Source organism: Falco peregrinus, chromosome 3 (genome assembly GCF_023634155.1).
Source record: "Falco peregrinus isolate bFalPer1 chromosome 3, bFalPer1.pri, whole genome shotgun sequence".
Lineage (NCBI taxonomy): Eukaryota > Metazoa > Chordata > Aves > Falconiformes > Falconidae > Falco > Falco peregrinus.
In genome coordinates this window covers 55,186,554-55,202,615 of record NC_073723.1, presented here as the reverse complement: position 1 = coordinate 55,202,615, position 16,062 = coordinate 55,186,554, and positions in this window count along the sequence as shown.

Sequence of the window (16,062 nt, the reverse complement as noted above, 5' to 3'; positions counted from 1 at the left end):
GAAAGAAAACAGAGTAGCTGTGGCAGTTAGACGGGCCAGACCTGAAGCAATGGTGCTGACCACCCAGGCTTCTGGAGGAGCTCCAGGAATGGGTTTAGCCTGACGCTGGCAGCTTGAATCTGTATTGGAACTGTCCAAAACACAGGGATACCAAAGCTTTAGGGAAATATAGATAAGGTTTTGCATCTCTTCCAGTAAAATGGTGTTTGGGTCTTAAGGGGAAACCAAATAAATTTTCCAACTTAGTTTCCAGGGATTGCTAAGAAAGGAAAATCCTGGAGCCCCACAGATATACACACTCAGCTACCACTGTTCTGACACTGTCTGCAATACCACAAGTACTTCTATTTGATACTTTAAGGGAGTTTCTAATACTTCTTTGCTTGTGCAGTCTTAAGCAAGCCCTTTCAAGCACTACGTAAACTTCCCTCTATAGACTTGAAGTGTTTCAGGGTATCAGGCTTCACTACTTTTAACATAAAACATGATCTTATTCTTGCAGACAGCCTAGTTACAGAGGAAGAACGCCATGTACTCCTCAGCAATATGGAAATTCACTTCTACAGCTATTAAACATTCTTGTGACAGTACTAGTTCCAACCCATTTAGTGACAGAATTTTTTTTTATTCCCTGTATTTTTGTTAGAAGCATAGAATACTCTGGTTTCTGAACTGACTCATGATTTCTAATTAAAAGTGGCACTTGCTATCCCACAAGTCAAAATGGTGGGTCATCATTCCTTTTTGGAAAAAACTTTGACACATAGCTTCTAAAATTAACAAAGGTAACCGGATATTGAATCGATGACTGAGCACACAGATAGATTAAATAAAAACAAGTTATAATCTATTAAATAAAGAGATACAAATGCTGAGACTGTAAAGATGGTTAGATCCAATGTAGTTCTTCAATGCCACAGGCAAGTGAATGGGTCAAGGGCAGTGGTCTCCATGCAGACTTTTCCATTATGTGTTCCTCCACTTCAGCCATCCTTTATAGGTTTGTCTTTAGTTTGCTCCTGTTTGATTTCAAAAATCTTCTCTAGTTTTTACTGTAGCTCTCCCACACACTGATGACCTTTTCAATAATTGAAATGCTAACAGTTCATTCAATCTGTTATGCAACTCACTCTTCAAAGTAGCAGGCAAAGGATCAAAACTGAAAGAAAGAAGGCCTGTCTGTGCTACTTGGTTTTGACTTTCTTTGTTTTCCTGACAGGCTCTGTTTGAGGGGAACTGAGAAGTGTGCTTTGTTACTGGTTCAACGCTCAGAAATTCTCAGTGTCGTGTCATTATTCATCGTTTCTGTTTTGATCATTTAAGCAATCTCTTCATGTTGTTTTCCTCCCGGATATATTATCTGACATACAACAACCAAGGTTTTCTTAAAGCTCTTTGGTGCCTGTGGGTACACATGTATCTGATGCCTGTTCAAATGGCAGTTTCACAGCCTTTGGAGGTATGCTGCATCATCCGAAAAAACAATTGCTGCACTTGAAAGCTCAAGACACTTTTAAAATCATCTACTCAAAACAGTGACATAACTTGGGAGGAGAGGTAGAATCTAGGCAAAGTACAATGTCAAATTAAATACCCTGGACGTACTTCTGAAAACACACCATTGATTTGGTTATCTATCAAATCAACAGGAATCTAGAAACCGATAAATTTAAAATGAAGAAATCTTGACTTAGAGAAAAAAGTTTGGTAGATTTAAAAAAGAAGAGTTACAGCAACCTCTTTATCTTGACTAAATAAATGAAAATGAGAAGAAGGCTAAACTAGATTTCCACAGAAGGGAACACATTTTCAAAAATGCTAATATAGCTGTTCCGTTACAATTAATGGGAATTGTTAGTGCCATGATACTGCAGTTCTGCTACAGTGAGAAGTGGTACATGAGCCCTACAAATGCATAGGATTGGGCAAATAAACCAGGATTGTCTAAAGAAATATAAAAACAAAACAAAAATATGTGCTGGTGTGACTGGTACCCCCTCTCCTGACAGTTAATTTTATAAATTTTGATAGCTGTATGTGCATTCATGCCTCTATAGAATCACACAATTCAAGACAAGGAAATTGGGATTACTTCTAGAATGAAGTTCTCAGAAGCAGGAATTCCTCTTGCAAATCTCCAGGGTCCCAGGTAAAATTCCAAGATAATAAATCCCAGACAGAAGTTATGCATTTTATATTTTTCATAAGTGTGTTTGAATAATTTACTATTTATTTTTCCACATTAATTTTTGCATTTAAAATTCTACTTTCACCTTGAATACCTCAGTTGTGAGAATGCCAAGCCTATACCATTGTGTATGTATGTATGTATGTACATTATCTTGCTCCAATATAGCACTTTGCATCAGCAAAAGAGACAAACATCATTACCTGCATTTTGCAAGAGATAAAACACATGCAGAGCAATGAAGTTACTTCACCAAGTCTATTTGCAAAACCACAGGCAGCATTGCAATGGAACCCAGGAGTGTTAATTAACACTGGCCAATATAAAATTTCTCTACTGAACATTGTTTAAGAGTTCACACTTAGCCATAATTACATCATTATTTTGTGGTTAATGTTATAGGAAGTCAATGTGAGAATATATGCTATATACAAAGAAAAACGATGTAATGACACCAATATACAAACACAGTATTTTGACATTGAAACAGTAAGAAGTTAAATAAAACAAACAAGAGAAACAAATGGAACTTGGACTAATGATAATTTCCTCAATCATTTTTTTTTTTTAATGTAGCAAGAATTGAGACCAAATGAAACATAAACATTTTGATAAAAATTATGTAGGCTCCAGCAGTATTTTCTTGGGTGAGAAGACTGACTGATCTTCAGGGCATTTAAGCATAACATCGGAAGACTCATTGCATCATAGGGAAGTGCTAGAAAACTAGTTAAAGAACCACAGTGGACAAGGTTGCATCAATCTGTCCCAATTTGTAGCTCTCCTGCTGCCTAGAAGATTACCCAAGAAAATGAGATGTGGCTTCTCAGACAAGCTTTCCTATAGGATGCATTACCTGAAATGGCTATAAACACCAACACAATTGTGTAGATTTTATTCTTTCTTTGCTTGAAGTAGTGGCAAGGTTGTCATTCAAATTATCAAGGTACCTGTTTCTAGATGCCCAGCCTGCTTTCTGAAGGCCAGCATGATACTGTGGCTGTCAGCAAATTATTAAAAAAAAAAAAAACAAAACAAGAAAAAAGTGATTGCATTTGAGAGATACAATCATTTTGTGTAATATATGAATGATTGTAACTTTTAGACTGAAGGCAACAAGACAACAATCATTACCTTCTGGCCCATATTCCCCCAGAATTGTTTTAACAAATCCAGTTCATACTTAGCTCCATTTACTCGTTCTTTTGGATATCTGGGGAACAATGCCAGCTGCTTTGCTTTTGTTTCTAGTAGAAAAACCAGCCAAAATTAAGATTAATCAAATTTAAGTAGAAGGACTAATCTTTGCATTCCCTCCCACACCACAATGCCCATTGAAAGAAGTCGGCAAACAGTATTCTCGAAGCCAAAACCCAACCAAACAAGCCCCCAGACCTTTTCATCAATGTTGGCATGAATGGGCTGAATGTATGCACCATGACTGCTGAATGATACTGAACCGATAGTTCAGTATGAAAACACTACATGAAATTCTTATATCAGAAAAAGCACCACTCTCCCAAATTATACACTGGCACGACTAATGACACCTTATCATAACTCTGAAATGTCAGTGATTTGGCTTCTTCTAGAAACATAATACTGAACAAAATATAACACTCTGTGATCCCATGTCTTTCAGTTCCAATCCATAGTTTTGCCTTACATTTCTGGTTATTTATTTTTTTAGGCCTTAATCACCTACATTTTCAGTTACTTGGGGTTGTTAGATCTATAAGGATTTTCACATCATAGACCTATTTGAAATAGTTTAGCATGTATCCCTGAATACAATATTTTTTTCCATGTAATTTTGTCCAATGCAGTAGTAAGAGTGCAGGTTTTCATCACTCTGTTCCCCAGAAGGTATTGCATTACACACAGTTCTGTACTAGTTATTCCAAGACAGGTTACACCTGCTTGACCTTACCTGCAGCTCCCTAAAAATGTCTTCCTGTCTATCCAGAAGTATTCCTAGCCCTTCTCCATATTGTTTTCTTTCTCCCACTCCCTCAAACACTAAATTATTCTTTAACTTAGCAACTGATTAGATCCCTAATTTTGTTTCCCACTTAATCAGGAATTTTGAAAATCTCAGCTGCTTACATTTGGTTATCATTTCTCCATGTACTATATTCTGTCAGGTACCTGGCCTGTGCCAGGCATCAAATACTTCATGATTTCCTCACTTGTGATTCTTTGCAGTCCACAAAACCTAGAAAGAGCCCAAAGGACAGAAGCCTTAGTCAAAACAGAAAGAAATGAAATATTCTGGACAAGCTTAGTTCCTGTCAATGGTAATGGCTGATGCCTAATCATGCTGTGCCTGTTGTGTATGTGTTGCATTGTTTGGTAGATGGCTGCTGATGACAAATCTTGGAGTGAGTTTTTTCAGTTAAGGCAGTAAAGCAGACAAAAGTAATTTCAAGAAAAATACTGTATTAGTAAGTTATTCAGAGAATAACTAGCTTTCATTTAGAAAACAAGAATCAATAGACTGATGAACTGATATAGTCTTTAAAAGATTTAAGCGCAGACTTGAACAGTGTGCATACAACAAGGGGTTTGAAACCAATTTATTGATGGTCTTAGCATGAAGACCCTTGCACTGACTTAAGCAGACTTCCAATTTTACCCTATAGCTCTATCAAGTTGCTGAATTCTTCTCCAGCAGAAAGATTTAAATTCAGGATATGATTTTGCATTTTAGAGGTAGTCCCTTTTGAAGCTCTCAGCCCTGTAACGCTGACAGGCCTTATGATACAGAAAGGAACGGCAATGTAATTGGCTTTGTTGGTGTCATTGCCTGACACCAGTTAGAGCAGGAAAGATTGTAGAGACCAACGGATTCCTTTTTAACACAGGGCTTGTTAATTATTTTTTTTTCTGGAGGACAGGTAATTTGCACTGGTTGTGTTGTCAGTTGTCAATGCGTTGCTACAGTGTGCAGTCAAGCTTCTAAGCAGTGTTTTGTTTTGTTTTCTATTCTTGCCTGGGTTCTCCCTTTAGCCTTATCAAAGCAGTTAAATTTCTTCAACCTATCAAGCTGAGCCATGTCATCGTCTTAAGATAGTTGCTGTTGACACGGCTGAGCAAAGCTGAATTGATCTTACAACCCTCAGGACATCCTGCACAGCGTGCGTGCTCTATACTACCACCACATGCCTGATTTAAAGTCCAGACTTTTCGAACTCATTGTTGGCAAGATAAAATGCTTCTTACCACTAACTTTATTTAAGATCTTCCTGTTGCCACAAACGATATCCCAGTAACCTTAGACTGTATGCTGGAGTTGGGAAAGGAGTACTGTGATAAAATGCTTGTTTGCAGTAAAAGCAAAGCAACAGAAAAAGCCCAGCCTGAAACAACAACAAAAAGCCACGATTCAAGTTGAGCTGTACCTGTCTATCTGAGAAAGCAGCAATAAAACAGGATTAGTTACATTAGAGAACAAAGTGTAGCTGACAAGGCTTTCAGCTACTCTCCATGAAGAACTTGACAACTGACTGGCTGTTTTCCAAGCTGTTAGGCACCCAAGTTACTGCACATTTGCTTGTATGCTGTATGTTTTCTGTTAGCAGGCACACACAATGACAGTAACCCATGAATCACAAGAATCCTGTTCTTAACACTGTGAGCACAGAAAAGGCTGCGTTTTGAAAAAATAAGGAACTTCAGAACCAGGTAGGCAAAGTAATCAAGAGAGCTCAGCCCCAGGACAACAGACAATCTTAACTACTTGTTCTGTTCACTTCATTCCTCAAAAATATTCCTAGCTCCTAACTTTTAAGTAGAGAAACAGAAGAAAATTCTCTTAGACTGAAGAATCACTTTATCTTGTATTTGCATGCCTACCTGCTATGCACGTATTAGTTAATGGCTATTCACAGAGTGGGCCCAGAGAGGTGACAGGCTGCTGTTGGGGAGCTAATTTAAACACAACTACTAGATTGGTGAAAAATGCATAAGGTTGTATAGTTGTGGCCTATGAAGCAAGAGCCATTGATAACAGGGAAAAAAGATACAGTTGAAAAATAAAGGACCAAATCCTTATCACAGTGTTTAACCTTGCTGAGGGACAATGGGCTAGGAGAAGCCTGGCACTGCCCACGGGGTGGGACTGCTCCTTGGACAAAATGGAGTAACACAGTGCTTCAGCCTTGGGGTTCCTCTGTTACTAATGGCTCTAGTCTGGAAATGGTAAACACTTGCGGGATTACCAGAGCAGAGTCTTCTGGGGCTCTGTGTGTAATAGACCATCTATGCTGGGGTGCAAAAAAGAAGTGATGGCCATACTGCTACACAAGCAGGAAAGACTCTTCAGGCATCGATCTGCACATCCACTTTGCACAGCCTAAGTAATCATTAAAGAAATAAAAAGCAGCAGCTTTATAGCAAACTTTCATATACATTAAAATCCTATTTGTATAACCACAGAAAGAGCCCTCTACTACAGTTGTCACTCACAGGTTCTTTGGGTTTTTTTAATACACTGTTAAAATGAAACATTTCAGAAACTGTTTTCAACAGAGACGTGTACAAATTATCACACAGTAGTTAATTAACCAGAGAAATAGTCCATTAAAGATATTAAGTTATACGGGAAATAGGCATGGGAGCCTGGATTGTGGTTTTGTGCTAGAACAAACAAACTGATATGACTTGGGGAAAAACAGACTTGGCAACCTGGCAAGCAAAAAACCTGCCTGTTCTCTGACTCAATGGAAATAAGTGATAGGAAATCTCAGAGAACAAACTCAAAAATTGAATTAGCAGCAAAGAAAACTTGTCCTTTAACACAAACTAGAAACCAAATAGAGATTAATAGAACAATTGAGATAGATTTGAGGATAGTTTCTGAAATGGAAATTCTCAGCCTATGGTAATAACATTTTAATACCAAAGGACAATTGTGGGTAATAGCTACTACAATGTCATTACCTTGTTATCAATAAAATAGGCTGGTGATATGGAATAATTCGTTCATCTCTCAAATTATGACTTGCTGGAGCATTCTGATTTCAGAACTTGATTTCAAAAGCATTTCAGACCTCATTTTCCTTAAAAGGAAGGAGAATTTCCATATATATATATATATATCATTTTCTTTTAGCTAAAAATCAGTGTTTAATCATCTTTCATTGTACTTTTCTTCAGAGTCAAGGAATACCCTTTACCTCTTTCAGGGAGCATTCAGAAAACAAGGTTCAGCTACAGTTCTATTAACCTGCATGGATGCAAATGGTTTGGAAAGTAATTTTATTTGTGTCTACATTGTGATTCATAGTTTGTGATTATTCCAGAATCCACTTGTTGGAGATTTTATATTAAATAAAAAATACATTGAGATGATAAGCTGTCTTGTCTGTCCTTTACTTAACCAGAGCAGGAAACCACTCAAAAGTGGTGATGGTTTGCAATTTTATCTCTGACTGCAAAGACACTGATTTCCATAGCAGCCACTTGTTGGGCATTTAGATTAGAGGCAATAATAACACATCCACTATACCTCCTTTGTTTACTCAGCCATAATACTGAGCTATAAAATACCCCACAATCTAAAATCTTTTCCAATGCACTCTGCCAAGCTTTTCTGTGCAATGCAGAAACACTTATCAAAACAACTGGAATGGACACAAAACAATCCCAAAGAAAATAAATTGAAAGAAAAAAATCACAGAGTCATCAAATGAAAAGTTTCAGTCCATAATTCACCTAGAATTTGTAGAAAATTAATAATGTGGGACATTCTTGCATGTGAATACCTCAGAAAACAAAAGTGCAAGGTCTTTTTAATCCAAAATTACAAAAGTAAGCGGTTGTGTATTTTTCCCCTCAAAAAGGAAAAGGGTTCCTTGGGGCAGCCAAATGGAATGTGACTTGCACAGGCATCATTAACAATTAAAGGAATCTGGGGGAGTAGCATCTCTCAGATAGATCTGTTCCTGGGTGTTTCCCAGGATTACAGTAAATCAACATGTTTTAGAGACAACTTCTGGAGTAAAGGGAGGAGAAGGAGTAACCAAACCAAACGATACTCCTTGGCATTTTCTTGTATTAAACCAAAAGGTTTGGTCAGCCACAGAGCTAGAGGTTGTTGCTGGCAGTAGTACTTCCTACCTGGTGGCTTGGTGGGCAGGAGGCAGGTGCTTGGGAGAGCTGATACTGGCACAATCACTAACAAATCCCATGCTGATTCACCCTTCCACCCTAAGAATCCTGGATCAATGTCCTAACATGGTACATCTCATCCTTCTCATTCCCACACAGCCTCTGTAGTACTCAGCTACCGAGAGTGCTGGCGAATAGCAACACCTCAGTACTACCCCATTCATTATGTAATTAATCTCTCATGGAGAAAAAAATAAATGAGTTGATGTGGTCTGAGAAAAGTATGTTCTTCTACTGCAGTATCAGCTCAGGTGTCTCCATATCATCTTCTCAGCAAGAGTTAAATAGAAGGATTTGTAAAACACAAACGCCATCTTTCACACATGAAGTTTTTACTGCTGTCCCACATACAGATAATTGAAAATAAGCTTACATATCCTGAGAACTAGAAATCAAAAGTATGTCTGGCACCTTTGCCTTTAAAGGGGTTAATAATAGGTGCTGCTTGTGAAATATTTTGGATATTTTATAAGGCTTTACTGTTTTTCTTCCTGCATGTATTTAGAAAGTTTTATTATGATATTTTCTAGTTTGCTGCAATGACTGAAGAGATCAAAGGAGGACAGTATATAGTAGCCTTGTGTCCTGAAGTGAAATTATGATTCAGTTATTAGCTCTGCTACTCAGAAGCATAGATGAACTAATGCAGCATCTATCCACTTTGCCTTATCTATTGTGACAAGCCTCCGGGGGGCTGATCCACATGAAATTCATTTCACGTCTCATTCATTGAGTGCTGGGATTTGAAATACCTTTCTGCTTTTCTAGGTGTCAATAAGCTAGACTGCACAGACTCATTGCCAACAAAAAGTAAGAAAGCAAACTTCTACACAGGGATGGCACTTTCAAATTTCCTGCGATGCCACTGGAGATACACTGACATTCATTTCAGGAGTTGTGCACATGTGTACCTAGGACAACGATGACTTAGACAATAATCATACGTTTCAAACCAACAGAAATATATTTTCTTATATTCCAGATAACAATGAAATTTATATTAAGCAAGAAATATAATAGATTATATTCAATCTAGGCTGTATGACAATGAAATCTGATCTTTTCCCCTTCTGTTGACTAAAAATGCCCATGTTCCTCTTTAAGAAAGTCGAACCATTTAGTATTTGCCAGTTTATACTTAATTTGTGCACAAATTTTACTGATGAAAGGAGAGCAAACAAGACACCACTATTTGTCCAGAACATTGCTTTCCATATTTCTAAACAAAAACCCAGCAGAGGAACCATATGGCTAGGAATATTAAGGTTTTCCTTCAATAAGAAAAAGCACCACCACAAAGCCAATTCCCCTCCTCTTTTCCCTCCTCCTCAAACAACTGACCAAAACTGTCATGGCTGGAACACACAAACCAACATCTCCAACCATCTACAGACCTAAAGGGAACAGGGAATTTTTGGTATTTCCCTATCTGTCTGAACCAATGAATGACTGTCAGAGGCCAAAGTGTGAGCTGCTGTATTTTCTATGCAGTATTACTAAATCCGTGTGTCAGCTGGGAGAAGACTTTAGTTCTAGGGACCTCACCTACAAAAGAATACACACACGAAAGGAGACTGAGATGGAAGTTGGTTGCCTTCACTCCAGAAGCTGATGTGTTTTTCAGATTGCTTGTGTTTTGCCCACCATAATTGCCCTCAGGAGTGGGGACAAAGCCCAGATCACCCCATGCTGGGGCTCACATTGCAAAGCTACAGGATCAGAATTACTCTTGGCATTTCTAGCTCAATGAATCTGTTAAAATGTGTTTGCTTACCGGGTCCATTTAAGTCTTCAGAAACAAATTCCAAAAATGTGAAAGAGATTACTGCCAATCCGTAGCCTGCAACACCAAAAGCACTAGCAAAAGCTCCTAGGTGTGCAGTGTTTTCAGCTGAGGGACCTGCACAAACCAGGTGAGTTACATGGGATGAGAAAGGGTATTTAATAAAGCTGAATCCTGAAATTATTAAAGGATTGCAGTGGCAGCATTAAGGCAGTCAGTTTGGAGAAGGAAGTAAACTTGGTTCTCTGTTATGAGGCTTTACTTTTACATCCTGAGCCTGAGTTTTTGACCACAGGATGAGGGGAGGAAGAGGTTTCGTGGTCTCACTGTATACTGGCTGCATCCCATGAGACAGGAGCCACACAAGCAAAAACGTGTGCTGCCAAGCCCTGACCTGCAAATACCTCACACACAAATTCTCCTGAGCCGGTTAAAGCAGAGGAGCAGCGTTTAACCCACTGCCAGCAGTGGTGCAGCTGGTCCTGTTGCCCAAAGTTCTGTCCATGTGTTCATGACCCCAGTCATAGAGGCCATGTTCTTCTCTTGTATGTGCTCGGTGAGGTTCTCCACTGTGTTCAGAAGCCGAAGTCTGCAGTGCAGCTCGTGAAACGTGTGGGTCTGTGACTTGATGCCCTAGGTCTCTTTTCCCCACATGCATCTTCCCTTTCTTCTGCTCCCCATCGTCCCACACACTCCCACCCCCCCAGCACTGCCCAGGCACTGCCCTCCACATAGCACCTCAGATCCTTACAGAGTCCCTCGCTGATCTCTGCACCTCCCCTGCTGCAGGGCAATGCCTCCTTCTCCCCTTGTCTGCTGAGCAAGGAAAAGCCCCTGCAGAGGCCAGGCTGCAAATACACATGCAGCAGTGGGGGGGGTGAGGCAGCTTCTTGATGGGTGGTGAGTCTGCTCTGGTGTGTGCTCAGCCTGGACCCTCACTTGGGTCCATCCCCTTCTCCTCTGAAATTATCCCAGGTGCTCAAGACTACCTGAGGGGAGGTATAGATGGAAAGCAAGTCCAGAGCCCTTCTCCCCCTAGGAAACCAGGCCAACAATAATCATTAAGGCACCATACAGTATAATAAGCAAAATCATACCAGTGAAGTAATTTCCTTCAGCTGGATAATCATTGCTCAGACTAAACCTGAAGATAGCAGCACCACAGCTGGAGAAATGGGATTTCGCTGATGAGGTATTCTAGAATCCTAAAAATAAACATATTCAGAATATTTTTTAAAATTCATATGAACCAAAATTTAGATGGTTGTGAACAGAATTTTTCCTTAATTTCAACATCAGTAAGTATTTAATTAATTCCTCCTAGGCAACTTTTGTACATGTGATACGCTGTAATATAAATAATTTTAACATTCACAATATCTCTAATAACGTGTTCTATTTTTTAAAATAAGAGTTATTCAAATAATCTTAGAAAAATGAAATGGAAAATACCAATTTACATCTTTGGTCTGAATTGACATGCACTCACAAGTTCTTGGCAGATTTTTCTCATTTGGTCATGTGCGATTTCTTCAATAGTTCCTAAATTGCAAGACACACAGCACTGGGAAATTACAAATAAACAAAGCAACTTAACAAAACCATGGGGCTCTCTTTTAGACAATGGCCTCCCCACAAGTATCATTTTCTGCTTAAAGCAGCTTTGTTTCTCACTCTGTTTGTTCACCCATACACATTCCATTTTCTAGTGTTGGTTTTATAAATCAGTGGTAGGTCTTGAAAACACTCCCTTTCCTTTAAGCACTTGTACCAAGAGATTATACCCTATATCCCTATATCTTGCAGTTACTTTGTGTAAAGTGTTCTTCTGCTTGCTAGCTTACATACACAGGATAATGTGCAACTCATTATATGAAAGATTTTTTCTTTGATGCTGAGCTTATGAACTAATTTAAATATCGGTTTCCCTTATAATAAAACACAAGCTTTGCTCCCAGTGCAGTCACATTTTCTTCATGAAATAGCATTGAATCAGCATGAGAGTATACTGTAATCTTTCAAAAACCTACAGTTACTGAATATAACTTGCTTTTAAGGTGGTCCCTAATATAGAACACCTAAGCAGTTAATAGCAATGAAATGAACAGTTAAACAAATTACTGTTGTTAAAAGTTACCTATTGCTATTGAATTGCTTGATGCACGTAGAACATAGATGTGATTCTTAAAATACTGTGACACTTCCTTCAGTGTGGGACACAAAATAATACTCCCTTATAGCGCACTTCGAATCTGAGAATATCTAGTACTTGGTTCTTCAAGTGATAGTACCAATTGTACAAAACCATATACAAATATTACTTTAAATACCTCACTAAGAAGGTATGTTCTCTCAGTTTATAATCGCTTCAGATCCTGCACAGGTAAGCATGGTTATTTCAGTATATAGTGTATATTTACCTCCTGAGGTTGCACTGTGGCCCAAGTTAGCAGGATCATGCTGTGACAAAGACATGCAGTATTAGAGAGTTCTGTTCATTAGGTTAGCAAGTATAATTTATACTGTCCTGAACTTCAGAGTCCCATGATCTTGTGCTTTTGTGTTTTCTTTTATGACAAACGTGTTAGATAAATCATATCGGTTCTTAGGCTTATTTTATCTGATGTTTTTGTATTTTAGCTCTTGTGGGTTTTTTTTATCCTTTAAATTGTAATTTTTGAAGGAAATATAATGAAGTTGAAATATGTGATATGTTAAACACAATTAACAGTAATATGTGGAAATATACTTCATAGAAAAAATAAGGGAACAAACAGTTGTCACACGTGCAAGTTCAATATCCCAACCATTATACAACCCTCTGATTCAACAGTTTCTTAATGGCACGAGTTTTTCCCTCTTATGGAGTCTTTTCCTCCACCTTGTTCAAGGTATGCTAGCTGTCAATACAGGAAATAATGTTTATCCTTATTTTTCAGCTAGGGTAAGCTGCTTTGTTTAAGCACTGCATAAAAAGACTACCCTTTAAGCAAGGAGGCAATCCACCTTCTAAATCATCTGTTGGGTGTATACCCACAGATGCAAAGATATGGATATGCCAGGTGCACTAAGGCAAAAAAAGCTATTTTGAAACACAGTTAGCCTGACCAAAAAAGGTCTGTGGTAGAAATAATAAATTGTGACATTTTTTGGTTCAAGGAAACTTGGACAATGTTTTTCTTGTGCTCTAATACAGTTAAATTCTATGGTATGCTGTATTCTGGATTATGTCAACCCAAACATTCAGCAGCCTTTTTCTAGTTCTGCCACAGCTTTTCTAACCTATGCTTTTAGTCATTAACATAAAAAACCAAGGAGGCATTTTGGGGAACCCCCAGGGAGTTTTATCACCTATGCCAGAAATGTCCTCCTTTTTGTTAAGTGCCCCTGACCTATGGTCAGTATCTAAGGGTTTCTTCTTCCTTAACTGTTTAACAGGCGGATTATGTATTTTGGAGACTGAAACTTAGGTCACCATTTCCACCTTTGAAGTTGCTCCTTGTACAAGGCAGATTCAGGTTGCTAGGGGGTTTGGGTGTTCAGTTTGTTGGACAAGGCATACAAGGGAATAAAAGTTTCTGAAAGAGGCACCATCCTAACAGATGCAAGGCTGCATTTGAAACCCTGCATTCATAGACTCCGATTTCCCACAGCTGTGGTTAGTTCAAATGAGTCTAAGGCACAAAAGTCAAAGTGCAGCAACTGAGTATTATTCTGACACCATTTTAATACTTCAACAAGTACTGTCATCCATAGCCTAAATAGCAAACACAAAAAGGCAGACAGCCCTGAAACAAAATGCATGCTCCCTGCTGTATGAAAGCTACAGCAAAGATTTGGATGTGTTTATCTCCAACTTAACAATGCCCCAGAGGACAGTTTTGTATTCAATACTAAAAAATATCAGCATAACAGATGCTTTTCCCCTTTAGCATTACAGAGTTCCTTCAAAATCTGCTCTGGCCCAGATTTGCCAGTGTGGTCAGCTGCTCTGAGTCAGCATCTTGAAAAAACAGGTGCTAAAATTATTGTTATTCTGTCCTGTTATTACTTATTTGCAGATCTGAATATAAGAAAGGCATACTTTGGCCAGGGAAGTTTAATTCACTAAGCCTGCAAATTAATTGTTCAGATCAAATTGCTTGTATCTATCCAGCACTGTGATATTTATTTATAATTGTTATTGAATGACTGACAGAAAAGCCTTTAGACTAAAAGCACTGTTATCATTCAAATGCATATTTATATATTTCAAACCCCAAACCTCCAACTAGGCTGAGAAAAAGTTTAAAGTCACAGTAAGGCTCAAAACAAAGGAAATAAATCAAACATTAAGGTTGAATATGCAGTCACGAGATTGTGAGCTCCTTGGAGCAAAGGCATTCCACCTTATGAAGTACCTAGTGAAGTGTCTAGCACACAGTGGGTATTACTCAACATAGTTATTATCCTCTTAATGTAAAACTTCCACATCACAATTTATGTGGGTTTTTTCTTCTTTTTTTCTCACAGAATCACACTTTTGGAAAGATTTCTGTCAGGCCCTGAGAGCTGTAAGGGAGCCTAGGAGCAGTTCTGAGGCTCATGCTTTTAAATATTCAGGGAGGTCTTGCTGCAAAGTCACTGGAATATATGGATGGAAAATGCTAAACAAGTTTTTAGTTCAGTCTGTGTAATTTATAGTGCAGACATCACTGGCCTTTATTCATGTAATACTTCTGGAATTTTCTTACTGCACTTCACATTTTCTGAACTCCTGCCCAATACTCCTCAAGGATTCCCTGTATTATTTTTTTGACTCCTTCAAAAATACAAAAAGTTTTCATCTGCAAGGAGTAATCTTCTACAGGACTTCTCCAGCATTCTCAAAAATGTGACAGTATAAGGACTGGGTTTTTAAAGGTATTTGGGAATCTGTCTCCAAAAGAATTAAGAACAAGTTAGGCATTTAGCTGTTTGGAGAATCTTGGCCAAAATCATGGTGCTTTCAGAGGTGTTGCTGCACTCTGGCTCCCAGTGAAGGCTAACAAGAAACATATTTCAGTTTAAGAGGAAAGTCTCAAAGACAAAAGACAACTCAGAAAATTCCCAAGAGGCTGCAGACTCTGGGAATTTCTGGAGGGATTTTTTTTGTTTGGTGTATAACTCTCCACATTCGTTAGTTTCAGAACCTCATGAGTTGAGATGGCCTTGAGCTTCAGTGGCTGTATCTGGCTTTTTGATACCTCTTAATCACCTGTTATTTAATGTAATCTTTTCTCCATGCTCAGAACTCCAACCGGGTTACAAAAATTCATGTATTCAAGCTGTTACATATTTCAATACACCGAATCGATGTCACTGATGTTAGTTACATTACGGAGAAGTAATTTGCTTAATAAGCAACGCAGGCAGTCAAGTCTTTGCACTAGGTTTCACCCAGTGTCTCAGGCTCCTCTATGGAAATGGTTGGAGACCATCCTCTTCCCTCTGAACATTTGTCTCAAATTTCATCCAACTAGCACAAGTGTGAGCCTTACAAGGGCTGGAAATCAACTGGTGGTGAATCACATTGCCTCTAAAGAGAAATAAAAATGTCATTCACTGCCTTCACAGTAAAGGACAGGAAGAAAAAAAAAACCAAACCCAAAAGCAATATAACAATTTGGTGATAGTTACTCCGTTATTAAAAATAAAACACCATTGTCTATGCATTCTTCATTGTTTTCAGACTGAGGACATTCGCAGTTACAGTGTTGACACCCAATCCAAGAAAACTTTAAAGGCCATAGAAAAAGAAAAAGCCAGGCTGTAGATAATCCTGAACAGTCACTCATACCATTAACCTCATTTCTTGACAGAAGGAAAGACAACTGCAAGCAATATTGTGATCCTTGCAAACTGAAAACCTCCTTGATACCAAATGCTTTCTCCCACAAAC